General features: G+C 43.2%; 1 protein-coding gene across 2 annotated transcripts in view; it reads right to left on the reverse strand.

Annotated features, from left to right (window-relative positions):
- The window catches only part of ripor1 (RHO family interacting cell polarization regulator 1), a 282,943-nt gene that overhangs the window by 241,688 nt on the left and 13,589 nt on the right, over positions 1 to 27,666 (reverse strand). The window contains exon 1 of one of the 2 annotated variants that reach the window (XM_073069933.1): positions 14,960 to 14,978. The exons of the other annotated variant lie outside the window; for it this stretch is intronic. The gene's annotated coding sequence lies outside the window, so the exon portion shown is untranslated. Of the gene's footprint in view, positions 1 to 14,959; positions 14,979 to 27,666 lie in introns of those variants that run through there. 2 annotated transcript variants of the gene reach the window in all.

Here is a 27,666-nt window from a genome sequence, read left to right on the forward strand (position 1 = left end):
ATCATTCTTGTGAATCTTCTCTGAACCCTCTCCAATGTCAGTATATCCTTTCTAAAATAAGGAGCCCAAACTGCACACAGTACTCTAAGTGTGGTCTCACGAATGCCTTATACAGCTTCAACATCACATCCCTGCTCTTATATTCTATACCTCCAGAAATTCTTTGCATTTCCCACCTTCACAATCGACTTAGGTTAACCTTTAGGGCATCTTGCACAAGAACTCAAGCCTCTTTGCATGACCATACACTTTCCAACATTGCATTTCATTTGCCACTTCTTTAGCCATTCCCCCAAGTCTCTTTACAGGCTTTCTGTTTCTTCAACACTACCCACTCCTCCACCAATCTTCACATTATCAGCTAATTTAGCCACAAATCCATTAATACCATAGTCCAAATCATTGACATACATCGTAAAAAGCAGCGATCCAAACACCAACCCCTGTGGAACTCCACTGGTAACTAGCAGCCAGCCAGAATTGGATCTCTTTACTCCCACTCTCTGCTTTCTGCCGACCAGGCAATGCTCCACCTATGCTAGCAACTTCCCTGTAATTCCATGGGCTCTTACTAAGCAGCTTCATGTGTCGCACCTTGTCAAAGGCCTTCTGAAAATCCAAGTACACCACGTCTACTGCATCTCCTTTGTCTACCCTGTTTGTAATTTCCTCAAAGAATTTCAGTAGGTTTGTCAGGAAGGATTTTCATTTCAGGAAACCATGCTGGCTTTGGCCTATCTTGTCATGTGCCTCCAGGTACTCCGTAATCTCATCCCTAACAGCTTCCCAACCACTGATGACTGGCTAACAGGCCTATAGTTTCATTTCTGCTGCTTCCCACCCTTCTTAAAAAGCGGAGTAACATTTGCAAATTTCCAGTCATCCAGTACAATGCCAGAATCTATCGATTCTTGAAAGATCATCGTTAGTGCCTCCTCAATCTCTCCAGCTACTTCCTTCAGAACCTGAGGATGCATTCCATCAGGTCCAGGAGATTTATCCACCCTCAGACCATTAAGCTTCCTGAGCACCTTCTCAGTCATAATTTTCAATTCACAAACTTCACTCCCCTGACACTCTCGAATGTCTGGTATACTGCAGACATCTTCGACTGTGAAGACTGATGCAAAATACACATTCAGTTCCTCTGCCATCTCTGCATCTCTCATTACAATATCTCCAGTGTCATTTTGTATTGGTCCTATATCTACCCTCGACTCTCTTTTACCCTTTATATACTTAAAAAAGCTTTTAGCATCTTCTTTGATATTGGTCACCAGCTTCCTTTCACAATTCATCTTTTCCTTCCTAATGACCTTCTTAGTTTCCTTCTGCAAGTTTTTAAAAGCTTCCCAATTCCCACTAGCTCTGGCTTCCTTGAATACCCTCTCTTTTGCTTGTACTTTGGCTCTGACTTCACTTGTCAGGCACAATAGTGTCCTTCTTCCTTTAGAAAACTTCTTATTTGGAATAATCTGTCTTGCACTCCTTGTAACACTCCTAACTTCTAATTTATTTATTGCCATTAGTGTGAAATTCCTCTAAAACAGTGTCTCGACCCATTATAGTACTGGTTGCAATAATGATCGCAAATCCTTCGTACTGAATCCCATGTCACAACAACAACCACTTACTCAATGTCAGCAAGACCAAGGAGCCACTTCCAGACTTCAGGAGAAGGAAACCAGAGGTCCATAAGCCAGTCCTCATCAGAGAATCTGAGGTGGAGAGAGTTAGCAATTTTAAATTCCAAGATGTTAGTAGTTTGGAGAACCTGTTTTGGGCCCAGCACACACGTGTAATTATGAAGAAAGCAGGAAAGTGTCTTTACTTCCTTAGGAGTTTGCAGAGATTCGGAATGACATCTGAAACTACGATAAACTTCTGTAGATGTGTAGTGGAGAGTAGATTGACTGGCTGCATCACAGCCTGGTATGGAAACACCAATGCCCTTGAATGGAAAAAGTAGTGGATATGCCCAGCCCATCGTGGGTAAAGACCTCCTCACCATTGGGCACATCTACATGAAATGCTGTCCCAGGAAAGCAGCATCCATCATCAGAGACCCCCCACCACCCAGGACATGCTCTCTTCCCTCTGCTGCCACCAGGAAGGTGGTATAGGAGCCTCAGGACTCACACCACCAGGTTCAGGAACAGTTACATCAGCCTCAACCATCAGGCTCTTGAACCAAAGGGGATAACTTGACTCAACTTCACTTGTCCCATCATTGAAATGTTCCCACAACCAATGGATTCACTTTCAAGGTCTCTTCACCTCATGTTCTCAATATTTATTGCTTGCTTGTTTGTTTGTTTGTTTATTTATTTATTATTACTGTTGTAAAATTTACAGTCTTCTGCACTCCGGTTGAACGTCCAAGTTGGGTGATCTTTCATTGATTCTGTAATGTTTGTTATTCTACAGATTTATTGAGCATACTCACAACAAAATGACACCTGGGTTGTATATGGTGATATACATGTACTTTGATAATACAATTTGCTTTGAACTTCGCTATTTTTAAAAAAAAAATCTGCCCATCCAAGACATAGAACAGGCTTCATGAAGTCAGTGAGACAGAATCAGATATCTGCAACTTGCTTTGAGCAATTCACTGTCAAGTAAGTTAATGAGATAGCAGCAAAATAATTTGCGACAGCTGGGGCAACAATAGTTCAAAGTAAATTTATTATTAAAGTACATATGTCACCATATTCAAGCCCGAGAGTCATCTTCTTGCAGGCATATTCAATAAATCCATAATAGAATAATAACTGTAATTGAATCAATGGAAGACCACACCAATTGACAGACAGACAGACATACTTTATTGATCCCGAGGGAAACTGGGTTTCGTTACAGCTGCACCAACCAAGAATAGTGTAGAAATATAGCAATATAAAACCATAAATAATTAAATAATAATAAGTTAATCATGCCAAGTGGAAATAAGTCCAGGACCAGCCTATTGGCTCAGGGTGTCTGACACTCCGAGGGAGGAGTTGTAAAGTTTGATGGCCACAGGCAGGAATGACTTCCTATGACACTCAGTGTTGCATCTCGGTGGACTGAGTCTCTGGTTGAATGTACTCCTGTGCCTAACCAGTACATTATGGAGTGGATGGGAGACATTGTCCAAGATGGCATGCAACTTGGACAGCATCCTCTTTTCAGACACCACTGTCAGAGAGTCCAGTTCCACCCCCACAACATCACTGGCCTTACGAATGAGTTTGTTGATTCTGTTGGTGTCTGCTACCCTCAGCCTGCTGCCCCAGCACACAACAGCAAACATGATAGCACTGGCCACCACAGACTCGTACAACATCCTCAGCATCATCCGGAGATGTTAAAGGACCTCAGTCTCCTCAGGAAATAGAGATGGCTCTGACCCTTCTTGTAGACAGCTTGTGTTCTTTGACCAGTCCGGTTTATTGTCAATTCGTATCCCCAGGTATTTGTAATCCTCCACCATGTCCACACTGACCCCTCGGATGGAAACACGGGTCACCGGTGCCTTGGCCCTCCTCAGGTCCACCACCAGCTCCTTAATCTTTTTCACATTAAGCTGCAGATGATTCTGCTCGTACCATGTGACAAAGTTTCCCACTGTAGCCCTGTACTCCACCTCATCTCCCTTGCTGATGCATCCAACTATGGCAGAGTCATCAGAAAACTTCTGAAGATGGCAAGACTCTGTGCAGTAGTTGAAGTCCGAGGTGTAGCTGTTGAAGAGAAAGGGAGACAGGACAGTCCCCTGTCGAGCCCCAGTGCTGCTGACCACTCTGTCTGACACACAGTGTTGCAAGCGCACGTACTGTGGTCTGCCAGTCAGGTAATCAATAATCCATGACACCAGGGAAGTATCCACCTGCATCACTGTCAGCTTCTCACCCAGCACAGCAGGGCGGATGGTGTTGAACGCACTGGAGAAGTAAAAAAACATGACCCTCACAGTGCTCGCCGGCTTGTCCAGGTGGGTGTAGACACGGTTCAGCAGGTAGACGATGGCATCCTCAACTCCTAATCGGGGCTGATAGGCGAACTGGAGGGGGCCTAATTGTGGCCTAACCATAGGCCAGAGCTGCTCTAGAACAAGTCTCTCCAGGGTCTTCATGATGCAGGAGGTCAATGCCACTGGTCAGTAGTCATTGGAGCCACTGGGGCACGGCGTCTTCGGTACAGGAATGAGACAGGACGTCTTCCACATCACAGGAACCCTCTGGAGACTCAGGCTCAGGTTGAAGTCATGGTGAAGTACTCCACATAGCTGGGGGGCACAGGTTTTGAGCATCCTGGGGCTGACACCATCTGGGCCTGCAGCCTTGCTTGGGTGGAGACGTTTCAGCTGTCTTCTCACCTGTTCAGCTGTGAAGCCCACCGTGGTGGTTTCAGGTGAGGGAGAGGTGTAGTCACGAGAGTAGGGTGGGGGGCTGTGAGGAGGGGAGAGTGGAGTATGTGTTGGTTGAGGGCCGACAACAGATGAATCATGTGGGAGATGGGCAGGAGCCACAGTGTCAAATCTATTGGGCATCAAGCAGGGTGCAAAAGACAACAGACTGTGCAAATACAAAAATAAGTTTATTGCTTATTGAACGTGACATGAAGTCTTTGAAAGAGAGTCCAAAGGTTGTGGGATCATTTTGGCGATGGGGTAAATGAAGTTATCCCCTTTAGTTCAGGAGCCTGACAGTTGAGGAGTACTAACTGTTCTTGAACCTGTAGGTGTTGCATGGGGTGTTCTGTTCTCTCATAGTGTACTTGCTGAATGTGCACTTCAACTTTGTATATCCACAGATTTTGCCTGCAGGAACGGAGTAGGCCATTCAGACCCTCTTGCCTGGTCCACCATTTGACAAGATCTTGGCTGACTGAACTGCAACTCTACTCCTGCCAACCCTCGTTAGAATTTTGCTTCATCAAGTGGACCCCCCACTGCCTTAAAAAATATTCTAAGACTTTGCTTCCACCACCCTTTGAGGAGGGGAGTCGCAGTCTCAGGAAGACATTTGCCTCACATCTATCCTAAATGGATAACCCTCGTATTTATTTTAGTGACACTGAGGCCCTCTGTTGGTCAGGGTTGACCATGGACATTGCATCCTAGCTGTCTCTGTGATATGTAAGCCCCAGGATAGTACGATATGGCAACTCCTGTGATGCCACTGCTTCAAACTGTATCAGTCTCAGCCATTCTTTTGGATTCATCAGCTGTGCAGAGAGGGAGAGCCTGCTACAGAGTAGAGCTCTGTGGCATCAGATCCTCTGACGAGTCCTTGAACATGGTCACGCCCATCGACTTGGGGACAATCCTGTAACCACACCTCGGCTTCCTGCGACCACCTCTTTGTTGTCCTTACCTCTTACGCCTTGCTTTTATGTCCATGCATAAATGCAGGTAGGAGGACGACAGCCAGATGGTCAGTTTCCCTGAAATCTGTTCGAGGGATGGAACAGTAGGCATTCTTGATGGTATTGTAATAGTGGTAGAGTGTGTGTTGGGTCCTCTGGTGCTGCAGGGGAAGTGCCTGATGGTAGCTGGGCAAAGGTTTCTTCAAGCTAGCCAATGCACTAGCATAATGAAATAGATCAGTATTGTACATAACATTGCAGATCTGCTATCAATAATGCCCTAACTGAATCAAAAGTTCTGCACTTCTGTAACACACACAAAATGCTGGAGGAACTCAGGAGGTTAGATAGCTTCTATGGAAATAAACCAATGTTCAAAACCAATGTTTTGGGTCGAGACCCTTCTTCAGGGCTAAAAAGGAAGGGGGAAGATGCCAGAATAAAAAGGTGGGGAGGGGAAGGAGGATAGCTAGAAGGTGATAGGTGAAGCCAGGTGGGTTGGAATGATAAAGGGCTGGAGAAGAAGGAATATGATAGGAGAGGACAGTGGACCATAGGAGAAAGGGAAGGACGAGGTGACAGATAGGTGAGAACAGGTAAGAGGTCAGAGTGGGAAATAGAAGAAGGAGAAAGGGAGAGGGAATCAGTTTTTGTATTCAGTTCCACAAGATTTTCTGTTAGCTTTGCTGATGACCTGCAGCACCTACATATTAGGCTCTAGGAAATCATACATAACACCCACATTCCTCTGCACCATTCAGATAGCGATGGCAAAATGAACAACTGCACAAGCTCAGTTCCAAAGTTTAACCTGACATTTGTGCTCCACTCCAATACAGCATGGTACCAAGCACGAATACACATGTGAAGATGATGGTTTCAACATTGTTCTGCACTGTCAGGACTGAGATCGCAATCACAAACAGAGCTCCCCAACCTGCACCCTAGGTCTCAGAATCGGCTGGTTTAGTTTTGCATTGGCACAGTGCAAGAAAGAAAAGCCTTTCATTGTGAAAGACTTGGCCTTGCACGCAATGGCAGTCCTCAAGATACTCACTGGTTCATTGTGCACTGTCCCAATGATCTTCCTGAACCAACATCGTTTACATTCCAGGCCTTCCCCATGCAACTGCTTGTGAATCTAACAGGGCTCTTAACAAACACATTTTGAGTACAGATTTTGATTTTGGAGTGTCGTTCCCACATCATCTGTAATGGAGCATGGAAATTTGACCATAACAGGTTCAAGACAGTTTTGAAAGATATTAACCTCACATAATACAAGCACATGAAAGGCACTACAGAAATGTACTGCATCTTTTGAGGACCCAATTCCACAAACAGGGCAGTACAGTAGTGTGGGTAGCACAACACTTTACAGTACCAGCAACCCAGGTTCAATTCCAGCTGCAGCCTGTAAGGAGTTTCTACGTTCTCCCCATGACTGTGTGGGGCTCCTTTGGGTGCTCTGGTTTCCTCCCACAGTCCAAAGACCCACTGGTTTGTAGTAGAATCAAACCCCAAACAGTCCTTCCAGGTGAGGCAACACTTCACATGCGAGTCTGTTGGGGTCAGCTACTGTATCTGGTGTTGCCTCCTGTCTATCGGTAAGACCCAACATAGATTGGGAGACCACTTTGCTGAGCACCTACACTCCAGTGGCCAATTCAGTTCTACTTCCCATTCCAATATGTCAGTCCACGGCCTCCTCTACTGCCACAATGAGGCCACATTCAGGTTGGAGGAGCAACACCTTATACTCCGTCTGGATAGCCTCAAAGGAACATCAATTTCTCAAATTTCCGGTCATGCCCCCCCCCCCCCCACCATTCCTATTTCCCTCTCTCACCTCATCTCCTTACCTGACCAATACCTCCCTTCTGTGGCTTTTTGCCCTCCCCTATCAGATTCCCCCTTCTCCAGCCCTTTACTTCACCCCCGTCCCTCAACTGGTTTCACCTATCACCCAGTATTTCTTCCTCTTCCTCCCTCCTGCCCCCATCATCTTCTTATCTTTTTTCCAGTCCTGATGAAGGGTCTTGGTTCGAAACGTCGACTATTTACTCTTTTCCATAGATAAGCCTGCTGAGTTCCTCCAGCATTTTGTGTGTTACTGGTCTGCAGATTAATTGGTCTTTGTAAGCTGTGTTCGAAGGGCTGGAAGGGCTTATTCCGTGCTGTATCTCAATTTAAATAATTAAATGAATAGTAAAATATGCAACAAACCAACAGAAATTGTGGATAACTGAAAGTCACGATCTTTGGCCATCAAGATCCAGGTTAGGTATCAAATGCTTTACTATTTGGCCGTTAAAAATAGACTATTTCCAAAAAAAACGTTGCTTTTGTATTAATCAGGAATATTATGCCTCTTAATAAAATAAAACCAAACAACCAGCACGAAAGTTTTAATAAGTCTAGCTTCTTACTTTCCTCTCACAGAATATTATCCTTTTTCCCAGGTTGCAAGATAAACAAGTATTTCACTGGCAGGAAAGAGCTAACTGGCATAATTATTATATCACCTCTCATATCAGTTCTTAGTTTCCTTTGCTCCAGAGAAAACCAGACCTGTTTATCCAATCTGACTCCTCTTCTAGCTTAATTTTGGCTACGCTCATTTTAATTCTATTGATGTATTGGCAAAGCAATTTTCCATTTGGGTCTATGAATTGTGAAGTGACAGCTCCACCTGACACAAAACAGCAGCTGTCACATCTTTCATCATGACTTATTCTTACTGTCCTATTGCCATACAGTGAATTTCAGATCAGATTAAAGATAAAAAAGCATATAAAGAGTACTTATAATCTTGTCATCTGGTTTCCACAGTTGCTTTAAAAAGGACTGTGTGCATATGATGCTTTATGATGGTGCTTCACAAGAAAATTATGTACATTGGAATTTTTTTTGGATTTATTTACAGAATGTTGGAACTGTCAGCAAGGTAAGCATTTAATTCCTACTTTCCATTGCCTGTAAGCAGCTGGTGATAAGCCCTCTTTTTTGAACCATGTTATCTTTCTGGTGAAGGTAACCAAAACTGTAATTTTGGGGAGGGAGTTCCCAAATTCAGAAGCAATGATGCTGGAGGAACAGCAATGTTTTCAAGTCAGTATGGTGTTGTGAAGGGGATATGGAAGGAGTTGGTGATCTTTGCTCTTGATACCTTCCGAAGGTTAACGGTTTAGAAGGTAAAGTTGAAGTTGTCTTGATGTGCAGCTGCAGTGCTCTTGGTGGAGAGGAAGACAGAAGTTAGAAAGATTGGCTGAAATAGTTAACCTGCCAATCGGTGGTGACCCCCAGGATTCTTGCTGGTGATAATGCAATTGAATGCCAAGAGTGGAAGTCAGACACTGTTGTTATGAACAGTCATTGCCTGGCATCAGAGTATGGAAGATGTTACAGGTCATACATCAGCCCATGCTATATAAAGGCTAGGTCTTGTTACACTCAGGAATGGCCTTGCTTCATCTGCTGTGGAGATGTAACATTAAACATTGTCCAGTCACCAATGATCAACACCGGATGGAATGAAGATCATTGATGAAGCAGCTGGCGATGACTGGACCTGGGACACTCCTTTGAGGAACTCCTGAAGTGATGTGATGTCCAACAACATGGTGTGAGGAATGACTTGAGCCACCTAAGAGTTTTCCTTTTAATCCCGTTTAATTTCTGTTTTACTAAGACTTCTTGGTGTCGCAAATCAGTCACATTTCTCTCTAGAGGTTAGTTCTAAGACCGGTTCAAATGAGGTCTGAAGCTAGATGGTCTTAAGTGAAACCCAAATTGATCATCAGTGAGCAGGTCACAGCAAGGTAATGGAGAGCATTGGCTTTGACAGCAATCGTGAATATTGCCAGCCTGAGTATATGAAGTGGAAATGCCGAGAAAAGGAATCTCTACAAAGGATCAAATTGGCTAACATTCCCACTGAACCTCCTTCATGCCTTAGGCTGGCTATTTTGGCAGCTCAGTATATAGAATATAGAACATAGAACAGTACAGATTCTTTGGTCCATGATGCTGTGCTGATCTTTTAACCCACTTCAAGATTATTCTAACCCTTCTCTCCTACATAGCCCTCCATTTTTCTATCACCCACTTACCAACTCAAAAATTTCTTAAATATTCCGATGTACCTGCTTTTACTACCAAACCTGGCAGAAAGTTCATGCATGTACCACCATCTGTGTAAAACAAAAAATCCTACTTCTGACATCCCCTCTATACTCTCCTCCAATTACCTTAAAATTATGCCCCCTCTAAATAGGTGTTTCTGCTCTGGCAAAGCATCTCTCTTACACACCACTATCAAGTCCAAAGCCTCCTTCACTCCAAAGCCCTAGCCCGCTCAACCTATCCTCTCTAATGCCCTCTAATCCAGACAACACCCTGGTAAATCTTTTCTGCACAATCTCGAACGCGTCCACATCCTTCCGATAGTGAGGGGACCAGAAACTGAACACAATTCTCCAAGTGCTGTCAATGGGGTTTTTACGGAGCTGCAACTTTACCTCACTGCTCTAATGAAGGCTAACACACCATGCACCCATCAACTTTCACGGTAACTTTAAGGGATTTATGGATGTGGACCCCAAGATCCCTTTGTTCCTCCACACTGCCAAGAATCCAGCTTTTAACTCTGTACTCTGCCTCCAGGTTTGGCCTGCCAAAAGGCATCACTTCAAACATTTTCCTGATTGAATTCCATCTGACACTTCTCAGCCCAGCTCTGCATCCTATCGATGTCCCCTTGTTGGCTATGAAAATCTTCTACACTGTCCGCAACACTGCCAACCTTCATGCCATCTACAAACCCACTTCCAGTTCCTCGTCCAAGTTAATTTTTATAAATCACAAACAGCAGAGATCCCAGAACACCACTGGTCACAGACCTCCAGACAGAACATGCTCCATCTACTAACACCCTCTGCCTTCTGTGGGCAAGCCAGTTCTGAATCCACACAGCCATGTTTCCATGAACTTCATGCCTCCTGACTTTCTGAATGAGCCTATCATGGGGAACTCTGTCGAACATCTTACTAAAATCCATATACACCACATCTTCTGCACTACCTTCGTCAATTTGCTTTGTCACTTCCTCAAACTCATACAAGCTTGTAAGGCACAATCTGCCTCTCACAAAGTCATGCTGACTTGTTTCTCCAAATGCTCATAAATCTCATCTCTAAAGATTCCACCCCAAAGTTTTCACACCAATGACTCATTTGTCTATAATTTCCAGGATTATCCCCATTACCTTTCTTGAACAAAGGAATAACATTTGCCACCCTTCAATTATCTGGTAGTACTCTTGTGGCCAGTGATGGCCCAAAGATCTTTGGCAAAGGCACAGCAATCTTTTCTCTCACTTCCAGTAGTAACCTGGGGAACATCCTGTCTGGCCCCAGGGACTTATAAGACCACAAGATATAGAAGCAGAATTAGGCCATTTGGCCCATTGAGTCTGCTCTGCTATTTCATCATGGCTGATCCAATTTTCCTTTCAGCCTCAATTTCCTGCCTTCTTCCTGTATCCATTCATGTCCTGACCAATCAAGAAACTATCAAATTGCCTTAAATATACATAAAGACTTGGCCTCCACAGCTGCCTGTGAAAAATTGGCTTGCCTGCAGAAGGCAGAGGGTCGTGGTGGAAGGAGTACATTCAGATTGGAGGGTTGTGACTAGTGGTGTCCCACAAGGATCTGTTCTGGGACCTTGACTTTTTGTGATTTTTATTAACAACCTGGATGTGGGGTTAGAAGGGTGGGTTGGCAAGTTTGCAGACGACACAAAGGTGGTGTTGTAGATAGTGTAGAGGATTGTCAAAGATTGTCAAAGATTGTCAAAGATTGCAGAGAATAGGATGCAGAAGTGGGCTGAGAAGTGGCAGATGGAGTTCAACCCAGAGAAGTGTGAGGTGGTACACTTTGGAAGGACAAACTCCAAGGCAGAGTACAAAGTAAATGGCAGGATACTTGGTAGTGTGGAGGAGCAGAGGGATCTGGGGATACATGTCCACAGATCCCTGAAAGTTGCCTCACAGGTAGATGGGGTAGTTAAGAAAGCTTATGGGGTGTTAGCTTTCAAAAGTCGAGGGATAGAGTTTAAGAGACGCAATGTAATGCTGCAGCTCTATAAAACTCTGGTTAGGCCACACTTGGAGTACTGTGTCCAGTTCTGATCGCTTCACTATAGGAAGGATGTGGAAGCATTTGAAAGGGTACAGAGGAGATTTACCAGGATGCTGCCTGGTTTAGAGAGTATGGATTATGATCAGAGATTAAGGGAGCTAGGGCTTTACTCTTTGGAGAGAAGGAGGATGAGAGGAGACATGATAGAGGTGCACAAGACATTAAGAGGAATAGATAGAGTGGATAGCCAGCGCCTCTTCCCCAGGGCACCACTGCTCAGTACAAGAGGACATGGCTTTAAGGTAAGGGGAGGGAAGTTCAAGGGGGATATTAGAGGAAGGTTTTTTTACTCAGAGAGTGGTTGGTGCGTGGAAAGCACTGCCTGGGTCAGTGGTGGAGGCAGATACACTAGTGAAATTTAAGAGACTATTAGACAGGTATACGGAGGAATTTAAGGTGGGGGGTTATATGGGAGCAGGGTTTGAGGGTCAGCACAACATTGTGGGCCAAAGGGCCTGTAATGTGCTGTACTATTCTATGTTCTAAAAGATTCACCACTCTCTGGCTAAAGAAATTCCTCCTCATTTCTATTCTAAAAAGGATGCTCCTCTACTCAGAGGCTGTATCCTCTTATCTTAGACTCTCCCACCATAGGAAACATTCTCTCCACATCCACTCTATAAAGGCCCTTCAACATTTGATAGGTATGTCTTAATGTTTTTCAAAAGTTTCAGCATACCCTTTTTCTTAAAGTCAACATGTTCTAGCATACCAACCCGTTTTGTGCAGTCCTCACAAACATCAATGTCCCTCTCCCTGATGAATACTTAAGCAAAGTATTCATTAAGGACCTCCCCTACTTCCTCTGACTCAGGCACATTTCCTCTTTTATCCCTGTTCAATCCTGCTTTTATTAATCATCTCCTGTTCGTCACATATGTGTAGAATGCCTCGGGGTTTTCCTTAGTCCTACTTGCCAAGGCCTTCTCATGTTGCTTCTAGCTCTCCTAAATCCCTTTCTAAACTTGCCTTTTATCTTATCTCTGTCGCTGATATTAATAACTTGACTTCTATCTGCTCACCCTCCCCCATATATCAAGTTCCTAACATTTTCCTGACTATTAAGGATAACGTGCAGGGAAGATTAGAGATTAAAATTGCCGGATTGACATAAAGTACCATTCTTTTCATGTTGCTAGGGCGGAATCCTGGAGCTCCCAACAGCACTTTGGGAGTACCACAATGCTGATGGGGGAGGATTAAGAGGTAGGCTCACCACCATCTTAAGAAGGGAGAGCACCAAATGCTGGCTATGCCAGGGATGCCAGTGGATCTTTAAAAAAGCTAATATTTTCACCATTTGGTGAGGTTTTAGCTGAACGTTTAATATTACTGAGAAGCCAGAGTCTGATATAGCATACAGCTGATTTGAGATGGAATATAAGCAGTGGTTCCGGTGTTCACTTTCCTCTCTTAAGCAGACCCATGTCATTTCCATTGGCAAGGTCGCTGTCAGAGATTAAAGTGTATCTGTTCTAACTCGAACAATACTGTCAGCAGCCTGAGAGCTTATAGCTCCTTTTCAATGCACTATAATTGTGCCTTGTTTTCTTTACTTCGTTCTTTTTATTAAATGTTGTAACTGAACAATACAGCTGATTTCAGATTAAAGCATTGCCATAATAGCTAGCTACTGCATAGTGGGGGTGGTGTCAGTTTTTTCCCCTCAGAACAAAACTACCAATACTTATCATCCATCAATGGAAGTGGTAGGTGGGCAGGTTCTATATTGACCAGATGAAACACGACATTGTTTTTTTCGTCCTGACATCAAGTTCAAAATCTATCCCAGAATGACAGAAGATTGATGCCTAGACCCAATTGGACCTAATTAATGTTTTGTGACAGGTGACTGACAGAGTAAAGGATTGAATGAGATGGTATTATGAACAGCAAGCATGATGTAGTAAAAATTTACAGCTGTGTGTTCTGAGCAACCTTCAGGTCAATTTGAGAGAGTGTTGAGCTTTTGGTATCAACAAGGGAAAGTGTTTGGTAATAATCATTCTCCACCTACCAAATTCCACCCCCATCAATTATCAAATGCATCATGCTCCACAGTGTTTTGTACTGGTTAAGTATTAGTGTTGCCTTAGCACAAGGGTCCAACATAGAGTAAAAAAGATTCACCTACTTATTGCTTTATCCTTAAGGGTTTCTTGGAAAAAAAACAAGAGCAAGGTTAACAACACACACAAAATGCTGGTAGAACACAGCAGGCTAGGCCGCGCTGTCGACGTTTCGGGCCGAGACCCTTTGTCAGGACTAACTGAAAGGAAAGATAGTAAGAGATTTGAAAGTAGTGGGGGGAGGGGGAAATGCAAAATGATAGGAGAAGACCGGAGGGGGTGGGATGAAGCTAAGAGCTGGAAAGGTGATTGGCGAAAGTGATACAGAGCTGGAGAAGGGAAAGGATCATGGGATGGGACGCCTCAGAAGAAAGAAAGGAGTCGGGGGAGCACCAGAGGGAGATGGAGAACAGGCAAACAACTAAATTCGTCAGGGATGGGGTAAGACGGGGAGGAGGGGAGCAAGGTTAGTTTTTTTCTGCATCAGGTGCAAGAGGGTTTTCGGGGTGTTTTTTTGGATAAATTTCCAGCATGTGACCCATGGCATACCAAGGAAATGTCATTGGACTCGCCAAAGTAAATTGGGATGGGGGTGAGGTTGAAGGGGGTATGTTCAGGATTTAAGGTGGAGAATTAAATCTCCTAACTGGAATCCAATTGTGTTTTGGAATCTGGTGTGTGTTCTTGTTAGCTGTTGCCCAAAAGTAATGTGACCAACTTCTGTATCCAACCATCCAAATTTCCCAGTCAAATATCCTATAATGTACATATTGTGAGTCTAGCCCTTCAAGTAAATGCAGAGCCCAGGAAATTCAAAAATATTTTCTTAAATTCAACTGAAGAATTCTCTTCCCAAGTTCAAGTTTAATTGTCATTTAACCATATATGAATATCCATGAAACAGACAAATTAAACAGTGTTACTCTGCGGCTAAGGTGTAAACCACAGAAGACCAAGTCATGCACAGCACAAAGGCATACATAGCAGATATAAGACAGCAGTAACATGGTTACAGAAAAAAAAATCGTCCGAGTCCCCAAGTCCATGAATGTTGCAGCAGTTTGCAATTGAATGCGAGCGCAGGAGGGCAGCACCAATTCCAATATGGGCACCACACCACCTCTGGCACTCTGGTGGAGCACATCGACTCCAATGCCTCTCTCCTGGGTGGCTATAAACAGGTGACACTGTGGCTCAAGGCCTAGTCCTCAGACCAAGGCCACACAATTCTCCTGCTCTCCAATAAAACAGCGAATCGGACTTGCCACATTTCACATTACCAACGTCCAACGTGGTCTTGCAACAAGAAAAGCGAGTAAGATGATCACTTACTGTTAGACTGAGAACTGCCTTCAGACACCAACTCGTCTCTTTCACAGGCAGCAGTACGATCCACACCAGTTTCACTGCCAGTGAGCAATTTGCTGATGGAGTAGATCTGCAGTACTGCAAAAGTTTTAAAATGTCAAACAGGATCTTGCAATCCTAAAAAAATGTTTAAAAAGGACAATAACACCTTGGTTTGCCCCGTACAAATCGCTGCACCTGATCGTGCTGCCAGTTTACTGGAAGGATCTTCCTCATTACTTGTGAAGTTTCAAGAGGAATGTGAGCTTACTAGAATTATTCCATCTATGTTGTTACGGTGGAGAGAGTAAATTCAATCATCCAGGGGGTGCTAAAGTCACAAAGTTGCTAAAGCACTAGGCAACCATCAGTAAGATGTGACGTACTTAAATGGTGTTTTCAGGAAAGAAAATGCCCCATGATTTCATCTTTTGACAAAGAAAATCGTTTTCATTTGATGGTGCAGAGTTGTTGACACCAAAACTGAGTACAGGTGGTCAAGTCTGGATAAGCACAGGACAAGCAAGTAGAATAAATTCAACATCATAATCACACTTTAATCACATTTACACCCATCTGCAGACCAAATAAATATGACACACAGATCCCAAACTTTGCATTCAGAATACAGCCAAATTAATGCCTGTGGGATACAATCTGCTGTTTGGCAGTGTGCAATAAAGACATTTTGTGGTCCCAAATGATATAAATAAATGCAAAGTCTGGAGATCCTCTTGCATTGGGTCAAAATGATTTCACTACAGATCAAAAGGTTCTTCCAAACACTATCCATCCGTTTTACAAGTACATGCTTCTGGAAAGGAGCCTCACCTACAGGTAATAGAATGTAGGAACTCAAATAAGTTTTGAGACACTAAATGGCTGGAAGATCACGAACAACATGAACACAAACTTCCATTGTTGCCCTTAGTGACTACAGATCATGTCACAACCACACACAAAGAACTACTGGGAATGTAGAATTGGCACTTACGGACGTATTATAATAACTGATGATCTAAGTACAAAGTTCAGTCATTTTATTGAAGCTTTCAATATGAAACATACACATGAAAGAGAAACTCCCCAGGTGTCAATATACAACTGAGTTTTTATTTTATAAAGATTAATGAATGAGAGGCCTCGATGCTGAATGCACAAGGATTTTGTCAAGGGTGGGTCTGATGACCAAGTATATTCTGTTTTTCTTGTCTATTATTTTGGGTGAAACTAACCATTGATGCAGAAGGAGAGAATGTCATCTCTACACAGACCGTCTCTTCTCTTTGCTTTATTTTCTTAAGTCATGAACTTTTTGATTGATAATCAGAACTAGATTTAATGCCACTGGCAAGGGAAAGTCTGCAGATGCTGGAAATCCAAGCAACACACAATGCTGGAGGAACTCAGCAGGCCAGGCAGCATCTACGGAAAAGAATACAATCGACGTTTCGGGCCAAAACCCTTTGGCAGGACTGGAGAAAAATAAAGCTGAGGTGTAAATTTGAAAGGTGGGGGGTAGGGGAGAAAGAAACAGCAGGCGATAGGTGAAACTTGGAGGGGGAGGGATGAAGCAAAGAGCTAGGAAGGTGATTGTTGAAAGGGACTGAAGGCCGTGGAAGGGAGAAAGGGGCTGGGGGGGCGGGGGGGGGGGGAAGTGCACCAGAGGGAGACAATGGGCGGGCAAGGAGATGACATGAGAGAGGAACAAGGTTATCTCCTTGCCTGCCCATCACCTCCCCTCTGGCGCCCCCCCACCCCTTTCTTTCTTTCCCTCTCTCCCCTCTCCCTACCTTTAAATCTACTCCTCAGCTTTTTTTCTCTCCAGTCCTGTTGAGGGGTCTCAGCCCAAAACGTCGACTGTACTCTTTTCCATAGATGCTGCCTGGCCTGCTGAGTTCCTCCGGCATTTTGTGTGTGTTGCTTAAAGTTACTGGTATATATCATGAAATTTGTTGACTTTGCTGCAGCAGTACAATGCAATGCACAATAGGAAAAAAACTGAATCACAGTAAAATACATACACACACACACACATAGTTAATTAAGTAAATAAGTAGTGCAAAAATATAAATTAGAAAAAACTTCTGAAATAGTGTTCTTCGCTTCAATATCCATTTAGAAATCGGATGGCAGAGGGGAAAAAGCTATTGCTGAATCATTGACTGTGCACCTTCAAGTTCCTGTATCTCCTCCTTGATAGTAGCAATGAAAACAAGACATTGCTAGGTGATGAGGATCCTTACTGATGGATGCTGCCTGAGGATCGCTCCCTGATGTTCTGGATACTATGAAGGCAAGTGCCCATGATGGAACTGACCAAGTTTACGATTCTCTGCAGCTTATTTCGATCCTGTGCCCCCCACTCCCGCCCATACCAGACGATGATGCAACCAATTAGAATGCTCTACACTACATCTGCAGCAATTTATGAGTGACATACCAAACCTCCTCAAACTCCTAACGAAATATAGCCACTGAATCTGAAGGTCACACAAAGACCTGGTGGGGTAAGAGCAATACTAGTCATCCATAGCACCAGGTGTGGTACCAGTTCCAGACCCTGTGCTTCTACAGATCTGGTTTGTGGAGGTGGGGGAGGGGGGAAGAGTGCTAAAATGAGTGCAAGGTTTCTATATCTGTTTCTGTGAAAGTGCATCGGTGAAATGGACGGACACACACACACACACACACACACACACACACACACACACACACACACACACACACACACACACACACACACACACACACACACGTCACCATGGTCCAAAGTCACCAACTGTGCCTTCAGTGTACACTATCTGTACATTGTATGCAAAACATCCCCGCAAAATAACAATGTCTATCAGAATGACTGATGATTTAATGAGTTTCTTGACAGACAGACAAACAGACATACTTTATTGATCCCGAGGGAAACTGGGTTTCGTTACAGCTGCACCAACCAAGAATAGTGTAGAAATATAACAATATAAAACAATAAATAATTTAATAATAAGTTAATCATGCCAAGTGGAAATAAGTCCAGGACCAGCCTATTGGCTCAGGGTGTCTGACACTCCGAGGGAGGAGTTGTAAAGTTTGGTGGCCACAGGCAGGAATGATTTCCTATGACGCTCAGTGTTACATCTCGGTGGAATGAGTCTCTGGCTGAATGTACTCCTGTGCCTAACCAGTACATTATGGAGTGGATGGGAGACATTGTCCAAGATGGCATGCAACTTGGACAGCATCCTCTTTTCAGACACCACCGTCAGAGAGTCCAGTTCCACCCCCACAACATCACTGGCCTTACGAATGAGTTTGTTGATTCTGTTGGTGTCTGCTACCCTCAGCCTGCTGCCCCAGCACACAACAGCAAACATGATAGCACTGGCCACCACATACTCGTAGAACATCCTCAGCATCGTCCGGCAGATGTTAAAGGACCTCAGTCTCCTCAGGAAATAGAGATGGCTCTGACCCTTCTTGTAGACAGCCTCAGTGTTCTTTGACCAGTTCAGTTTATTGTCCATTCATATCCCCAGGTATTTGTAATCCTAAATGTAATTCTAAGAATTACAAGAATTGTAATTCTTCTTGGGAATATCTGGTCAGAATTAAGATCATGAAGGGAACCAAAAGAGATTGCCTGATAGTATTGTTATATAATGGAAGGAAGCGTTTTGTAACTCTGTTTTGAATTTTTAATATCACCTCAGGAAATCTGCTGAAAGATACTCTCAGTCCACCCACAGGTTGTTGGTAATTTCAGGGAACTCTGAAGCACTGCACAATGGAAAAAAAAGGTTGTCAATGTTTATTCTGAAAAATAAAACATTTACCCTGAGGCCTGGGGATTTTCACTCTCTTAAGCTTCTTGAAAGTGCAGGGGTGGCAGTGAATCTTGGAGATCTCTCACTATTGCCTTCTCAAAGGCCAGCACAAGGCACCATTAATGTTTCAACTCTATCGATGCATTATAAAATTCAGGGCCCAGCATTCAGCAAACAATTTGTCTGGATTTTATGTATATGTTAACATATATTTATTGCTCATTCACTCTAATATAGGAGACTTGCCAGTTTGAATCCAAAGATTATGGGAATAATATGTTTATCTTTTAATAGTTTGGTTGATTATCAGTTCTACACCCAAGGTATATGTGGATGCATCAGCCAGGGTTAAAAAAAAATCATAAAATATATACAGAGAAAAAAGATTTAAAATTAGTTACTGGCTGGTCCCGGGTTCTGTTTTTACAGATGATTTTGTCTATAAATTAGAAAATACATAAGATCAATCGCACACAAGACTAAGGAGAACAATTAATAAAAGTGAAAAGAGGGGGAAAACATTTCTGAAAACTTTTTTTTTGAATTTAATAATATTATGGGAGCTCATTCATAAGTAAGGGGAGTCCATAAGCCTGGAGTTCTCTACCTAGTGATTGACTGTATATTACATACAACTGTTTCACTGATTTTTTAAGGTTTTAATCTGTCATGGGCCAATTTTCATGGGCACTTCCATGTACTTGTACACCAGTTCAGCACACCCTGACTCAGCTGATAATTAGACACATACAAGTGGTTACACAGAGCTTGGTTTCTTGTAAATAAGGAATTGCTTGTTGCTGAAATGAAGATTTCCAGTCCTGCAGTAGCTTTTTGTGACCTTGGGACAACTCACTGAAGTACTTTCAGAACTGCAGTCACTGCTAGAATACCGGAAAGACGACTGCTGATTTCCACATTGGAAGCTTCCATATATATATATATATATAGATGTGATAGTTGGAAATGAATATTAGCTGGAATAATTCCCCTAGTCTTCTTTATCTTAGTGCAATGGAATGGTAGTATGCCAGTTTCTTTTTGCTTTAGATCTCACTGCTTCATCTTTGTGATTGAACACAATCTCAGTTGACACTCAAGAGCAGCAATGACAAATTACTTAATTGTTGGATAATTGCTTTTTTAATGAACCATTACTCTGGGGCCTTGCCTACCATCGAAGGTAGATGCAATTCACAAAGAAAAGCTGTTCCTGAAGTGTCTTCAGAAACATTACCTGGTTCATTTTCAACAACATTATCTGGTTCTTTTTCTTCATGCTACACATTTTTTTTTCAAAAAAGCTGTCAATTTACACTACACTACAAAAATATTTCCTTCCTAAAGAAAACAATGAATTGGCTGAAAGGAGTTTTGATACCGGGTATTATGCAAATACAAAACAGCACAAAGTAATAGTAAATTAACACTTTTAAAATAAGATCTCTTTCTGTTTGCCATCAATTTGCTTTTTAGGTACAATTCATAAAACAGCTCATTGCTCTCTCTAAACCACTCTTTGTGCCAACATGACCGCTGAGTGGCAGGGAGTATGGTTGCACCTTGTTAAGACTAAGGTGAGCAAAATGTAACTATAAATTTTGTACAGTGCAAAGATCCACATTGGTACAAGGAACTGAATGCTATTTTAGTCCAAACATGAGGAAATCTGCAGATGCTGGAAATTCAAGCAACACACACAAAATGCTGGTGGAACGCAGCAGGCCAGGCAGCATCTACAGGAAGAAGTTCAGGACTGGTGAAGGGTCTTGGCCTGAAACGTCGACTTTACTTCTTCCTATAGATGCTACCTGGCCTGCTGCGTTCCACCAGCATTTTGTGTGTGTTGCTATTTTAGTCCATATTCTTATTGAGAAGCCCATAATCCAATCCCAGAGGTGTAAGAAGAAGAAAGTGTTGCAGCTGCCCCAAGCCTTTCAATCCCTGGCCTTGCCCGGTCAATATACAGCATCTCCCAGCTACATCCAGTCCTGTTGGCCTCTAGCCTCTTCACAGCATCACCTAGATCAACTGGAATCAGGGTGATGTTCATGGCAGGGCCAACTATGTACAGGCAAAGGGGATGCTTTGGGAGATTGCAGTCTGGACCGTGTTGACAGAGCAGAGTGCTCCCAAGGTTGTGCAAGTGGTGAGCATGGATGGTTTGGTCATCAGAAGATCTGAATGGGGTTATGGGTGTTAGCCATTTGAGTCTTCTCATGATGAACGGACGATGTAGAGGCTTTGGAGGAGGTGCAGAGGAGATTTACCAGGGCATTCATTAGATTGGAGAGAATTAGCTATTTTGGACAGCTTTGGATTGTTTTCACTGGTACACTGGAAACTCAGGAGCCACCTGTCTGACACGTGTACAATTATGAAGCATAGAAAGAGTTGATAGCCAGAGTCTTTTCTCCTAGGGCGGAAGTGGTAAAATAATGGAGGACATTGGATGAAGGTTGGGGCGAGTGAGGTACAGGGAAATCTAAAGATTTTTAAAAAACAGAATGGTTTGTGCTGCCAAGTGAGCTGGTAAAAAATGACATGATAGTAACACTTAAAAGGGATTTAGGCAGACAACATGACTGGCAGGGGATAACTTTCCCCAGTTCCTCAAAGGGAAATCAAGCAAAGCTCTAAGCTACAAATAATCCATTTAGGAATGTGCTGAAGTCATTGGGCATTGGTTCCAACAACTCTTTCTTTGAATGAAACTATACAGTTCCACAAGGTCTTTGATGGTCAGTTCTTTAATCTTGTCTTCATAACTAGTGTTGAATCAGGAATCCTTTTTGTTCCAAATCAAAGTAATCAATTGCAAAGCCCAAGTAACTGTGATTTCTAACAGCTAGTGGCTGTACTTGATTCTTGCCAACATGGAGTTCTATGGCACAGAGCCAGGCCCTCTGGCCCAACTTGTCCATGCTGAACCTTTACCTAACTGATCTCATCTCGAATGCCTGCTTTCGGCCAATATCCTTCAAAATCTTTGCTATCCATTTACCTCCAATTGCTTTGGCAGCGCTCATACCATTTACTTACCATCCTGTGTGGAAAATTTGCCCTTCAGATACTTCTTGAATCTTTTCCCTCTCCCCTTAAAGCTCTGGCTTTGAGCTTTAGATCCCCCTACACTGGAAAAAGACTTATCATTCACTTTATTTATGTCCCTCACAATTTTAAATACCTCAGATTACCTTCCAGTCTTTGGCACCCTGGGGGGGGGGGGGTGGAGTCCTCAGCCTTCTAATCTCTCCCTATAACATAAGCCCTCCAATCCTGTTAGCATCCTTGAGGATCTGTTTTTGCGCCCTTCCCATCTTACTGCCATGTGACCAGAATTGACCATAGTATACTCCAGAGCAACACACACACACACACACACAAAATGGAGGCAATCATCAAATCAAGCAGCATAAAAGAAGGGGAATAAGAAAATAACATTAGAAATAGGAGCAGGAGTAGGCCATCCGGCCCATCGAGCCTGCTCCGCCATTCAATAAGATCATGGCTGATCTGTCCATAAACCCAGCTCCATCCACCTGCCTTTTCCCCATAACCCTTAATTCCCCTACTATGTAAAAATCTATCTTAAATATATTTAGTGAAGAAGCCTCAACTGCTTCCCTGAGCAGAGAATTCCACAGATTCACCACTCTCCAGGGAAAACAGTTTCTCCTCATCTCCGTCCTAAATCTTCTCCCCTGAATCTTGAGGCAATGTCCCCTAGTTCTAGTCTCACCTACCAATGGAAACAACTTTCCTACTTCTATCTTATCTAGCCCTTTCAAAATTTTGTATATAAGATCCCCTCTCATTTTTCTGAATTCCAAAGAGTACAGGCGACTCAACCTCTCCTCACAGGTTAACCCCCTCATCTCTGGAATCAACCTGGTGAACCTCCTCTGCACTGCCTCCAAAGCCAGTATATCCTTCCTCAAGTATGGAGACCAGAACTGCACACAGTACTCCAGGTGCGGCCTCACCAGTTGCAGCATGACCTCCCTGCTCTTGAATTCAATCCCTCTAGCAACATTCCATTTGCCTCCTTAATAGCCTGTTGCACCTGCAAGCCAATTATTTGCAATTCATGAACAAGCACTCCCAAGTCCCTCTGCACAACAGCGTGCTGCAATCTTTCCCCATTTAAATGATGATCTGCTCTTCTATTATTCCTTCCAAAGTGGATGATCTCGCATTTACCAACGTTGTATTCCATCTGCCAGACCCTGCCCACTCACTTAACCTATCTATATCCCTCTGCACTCTCCACATCCTCTGTACAATTTGCTTTTCCACTAGTTTAGTGTCATCAGCAAATTTTGCTACATTACACTCAATCCCCTCTTCCAAATCATCAGCCCAGCACTGACTCCTGCGGCTGACCACTCACCACTGACTGCCAACCAGAGAAACACCCCCTTATACAAACTCTCTGCCTTCTATTGGTTAACCAATCCACTATCCGTGCCAGTACACTTCCTCCGACTCCATGCATCCATATCTTATTTATAAGTCTCTTGTGTGGCACCTTATCGAATGCTTGTTCCCTTCTATCCACTGCATTCATTATGTCCTCAAAAAAACTCCAGTGAGTTTGTCAAACAGGACCTGCCCTTTCTGAATCCATGCTGTGTCTGTCTAATGGAACCACTCCTTTCTAAATGTTTTGCTATTTCTTCCTTAATGACAGCTTCAAGCATTTTCCCAACTACAGATGTTAAGCTAACTGGCCTATAGTTGCCCGCCTTTTGCCTACATTCTTTTTAAAAAAAGTGGCGTGACATTTGCTGTCTTCCAATTCGCTAGGACCTGCCCAGAGTCTAGAGAATTTTGATAAATAATTACCAATGCGCCTACTATAACCTCCACCAATTCCCTCAGCACCCTGGGATGCATCCCATCAGGATCAGAGGACTTATCTACCTTCAGGCCCTCTAGTTTGCTCATCACTATCTCTTTAGTGACAGTGATTTTAAGTAGTCAATGTTTTGGGCTGAGAGCCTTTATCATGAGTCCTAATGAAGGGTCCCAGTCTGAAACGTTGACTGTTTATTCCCCTCCACAGACGCTATCTGACATGCTGGGTTCCTCCAGCATTTTGCACGTGTTGCTCCAAGATTTCCACCATCTGCAGAGTCTCCTGTTTACAACACTCTAGGTGGGATCTCTAGACTCTTGTAAAAGTTTTATGTGAAATGGTATTTAGTTTCCAAAAATATAAGCTAAGTTCAGAGTATTCAACAGATCTGAAAGGAAGTAATAAAGAATACAGTTAGAAGGGGTTCAGTGTTTAGTTTACTTGCATTGTGATTTTAATTGGTACTGAGTTTGTACTGGGAGGTTTGTGGCTTCAGAATATCCAGAGTTCATTTTGCTAATAGGGTATTAATGAATAGATTGCTTTAATGTAGAATTTCCAAACTGAATTTAATGGCTCAATCTATCCATGCAATTAAAGCTGTTCTGCACGCCACATATCATAGATTAATATGTATGATTGAAACAAACACTTATCTGTAGTGTTAATAAGCTACCGCCAAACAATCATAAACCAAGTTTTAATTAACCCCAGTGAGGAACCTTGGAACACATTGATTACATTGCTGAATTATTTTGGCTGTTATTTCCTTCCTTCAAGTTTGTTTGTAAATGGATTAAAAATAAGCCCTCTGGAATTGCTGGGGGGCGGGGGGGGGGGGGAAGGTGAATGTGGTCCCAAGACTTAGGTTGGCAGCATCCCCAGTTCTTCCAGCCCTGACCCCACTAGAATATGCAGGGTCAGTGGGAGGACAACCACTTACTGTGGGCTTAGTTGTTGCCCACACAGCATTAGGCACAGTAATAACCTGAACATGGCTTCCTGGAAACAAAAGGGAAGGACCAGGGGTATCCGAGTTATAGCCTATCACAGGAGTTTCACTGTACATCCAACAACATTTCTGCAGTGAGATTCAACTAAGTCCGTGCAATTTACAGCCAATAGTTATTACAAAGGCTCCTAAGGGTTTTTATAGCTGGAGTGGTAATGGGGATAAGCTGCCACTACTCGATGGCGTACATCTCAAATAGCCTCTGACAACCTAGTCCAGCTCCTGGCCTTCACGTGTGGCTTAGCTATGAAGCCTGGTGGAACCATTTCTACTTACAGAGGCAAAGGCGAGTTACTGGTGTCTTAAATCCAATCTCTTTGGGCAGATGGGACCCATCAGCCGTGGTTGGCAGCTCATCAAGGAGGAGAAGGAAAACTCTGATCCCAGACCTTCACTGTCTTTTAGCTATACCCACTCACAGGGACGGCTTCAGGAGTAAGCCCTGGGAGAAAATTCCAGAGCTGGAGTCCCTAAGGCAGTCCGACGTTGAGTTCAACACTGAGTGGCAATTCCTGGTGCCAAAATGTAGTGGTCTCTGTGTTCCTTTGGGTTCATCATTGGCGTGGAGAGCGGGAGCTTGGTGTTGTTGTGTGAGTGAAGTCAGAGAGAAGTTCTGGTAGGTATGAAGCAGTTTCTTTACTCAACAAAATGAGTTACAGTAGGCATCAGATTGAGACCCTTTTGGAGGAAAGGGTCTGCCTGGCACAACCCTACACAATATTTTATGCTAAAGGTCAAAGGACAATTCAGGTTAAGGTTCAAAGGACAATTCCACATTTACATGTAACCGTTTCAAATGCCTGGATCTTCCCACCATCACAGATCCCTGCTTACACCCATTACAGACGCCCAAATACACACAAGTAACAAATTTAAATCAGCATTGTCAATTCATCCAACTAGCTTGGTTCACTGTTCTTGGGAGCCCATTGTTCAGAGGAGCATTTGAGACTTAATCCACAATTCATATTTGAATTAGAAGACTAGAGGCTAAAGTCAGTTAACGTTATTTGCTGCATGTGCTAACCCCAAAAACTGCTCTAACACTTGTTACATTGGTAGCAGCTTGTTCTCCATATTGTACCACTCAGGCTTGTGTACCGAGACAGCTTAGACACAACGTCCATGGTCGACCCTGACCGACAGAGGCCTCACTGTCATTACAAAACCAAAATGAATGAAATATGTACAACTCTGAGGAGAAAGGTGAATCACTTCACTGCATGAAATTAATCTACACTGGCTGTGGTATCAGCTTTGACAAATTTGCTCTATTACTGGGCTAACCTACAGAATATACAAGGAACTATGCACCAAGTTTTACATTGTGTACAATAATCAAGGAGAAAATATACCAATACAAAGTAAACTAGGTTACCAAACTGCAGAATTTCCTATCAAGGATCAATCACATTTTTTTCCTCCGCCATATAAAATGTGCACAAGATATAGGAGCAGAATTAGGTCATTTGCCCCATCGAGTCTGCTCCACCATTTCATCATGGCTGATACATTTTCTCATTTTACAGAGATACTTACCAAACCTACCGATTGACATACAAGCATTCACAATATTTTCATTTCATTGGTGCTAACTTAACTAGCTCAACATTTTCACCAAGTTATTTTCACACGCCCATTCCTCCTCCTGTGGTAATGCTGAACCCATTTCCCTGAAAACTAAGCTCCCAAACTAACAGTGGTGCTAATTTGTTTATTAATTGTGATAAAGCAGAGAATAGGCCCTTTTGCCCCTTTGAGTAACGCTGTCCAGCAATTCCCCTGATTTAATCCCGGTCGAATCACGGGATAATTTACAATGACCAATTAACCTACCCACCTTGGAATGTGGGAGGAAACCAGAGCACTTGGAGGAAACCCACGCGGTCACTGGGAGAACATACAAACTTCTTACAGGTGGGAACTGAACTGAGGCCAAGCAGAAGTGGAACTGAAACCTCAGTTTGATATATATTGAATACAGTAGAAAATAAAATTGGTTACAAAGTCAAGCTCAGTAAAGAAATGGAAACAGATGATGAAGTTTCAAAAATAAGGAAGCTCAAGTGTATCAGGTAGAGCGGGGGGGGAGAACAAGAAAGTTCATTTATATTAATTAGGCTACAACAATTAGAAATTAAGGATGAAAAGGGGGAAATCTTCAAAAGAACGGGCTTGGAGGACAAACTGGATTCACTCTTAAATGAAAATGGAAATGACTTTATGGGAGAGTGACACATGAATCAATAGAGTGAAACAAGGACCAAATGTGTTGGAAAAATTTGTAGATTTCATTGATGGAAATCAACAAATAAGTCTTCCAATCAAGATGGTGCCCAAGCTGCTGTCTCCGTCAAGGTCACGGCTCAGATTTTGTGTGTGTTTTTAAAAATAGGTTTGTTGGGATGATTTTGGGGACAGAGAGGGGTATTGGGAGTCAGGTTAGGGTTTAGAGACAGGGATGTGGGGGAATTGGAGCTCAGGCTGGTGTCAAAGCTTCACTTCGTGTTTGAAGGTCAACAATATGGACGTGGAACATCCGTGGTTAGATGGACTGGCAGACCAGCACAGACGATGGCTGGTGGTAAGAGGAACAAGACCAGGTGACCCTCTAGGTACATGAATCAGTGAGACCAGAATTTGAGGCCTAGTGTTTGGTGTCCCATTCCTGGGGAGTCCAGAGTTAGAGGCCTAGTTTCTGAAACGTGAAGGTCAATTGGAAGTCTAGACATCGAGGCTCAAAATCTTTGTGAATCTGCTGAGGAAGTTGAAGCTTGTCCTGGGATTGGAGGACTGTGTACACATGTGGCTGGGAGGGAGGGAGGGAGGAACCAGGCTTGTTTGTTTGTTGTGTTGTTCTGCCAAGCAGGGTGATCACGCTGTGTTGGCACCAGAATGTGTGGCTACTCAGATGGGCTGTCCCCATCATATCCTTGCTTGTTAACAATGCATGTCACTGTACATTTTGATGTACGTGTGATAAATAAATGATTCTTTGATC

The sequence above is a fragment of the Hemitrygon akajei genome, chromosome 17 (assembly GCF_048418815.1).
Source record: "Hemitrygon akajei chromosome 17, sHemAka1.3, whole genome shotgun sequence".
Classification (NCBI taxonomy): Eukaryota; Metazoa; Chordata; class Chondrichthyes; order Myliobatiformes; family Dasyatidae; genus Hemitrygon; species Hemitrygon akajei.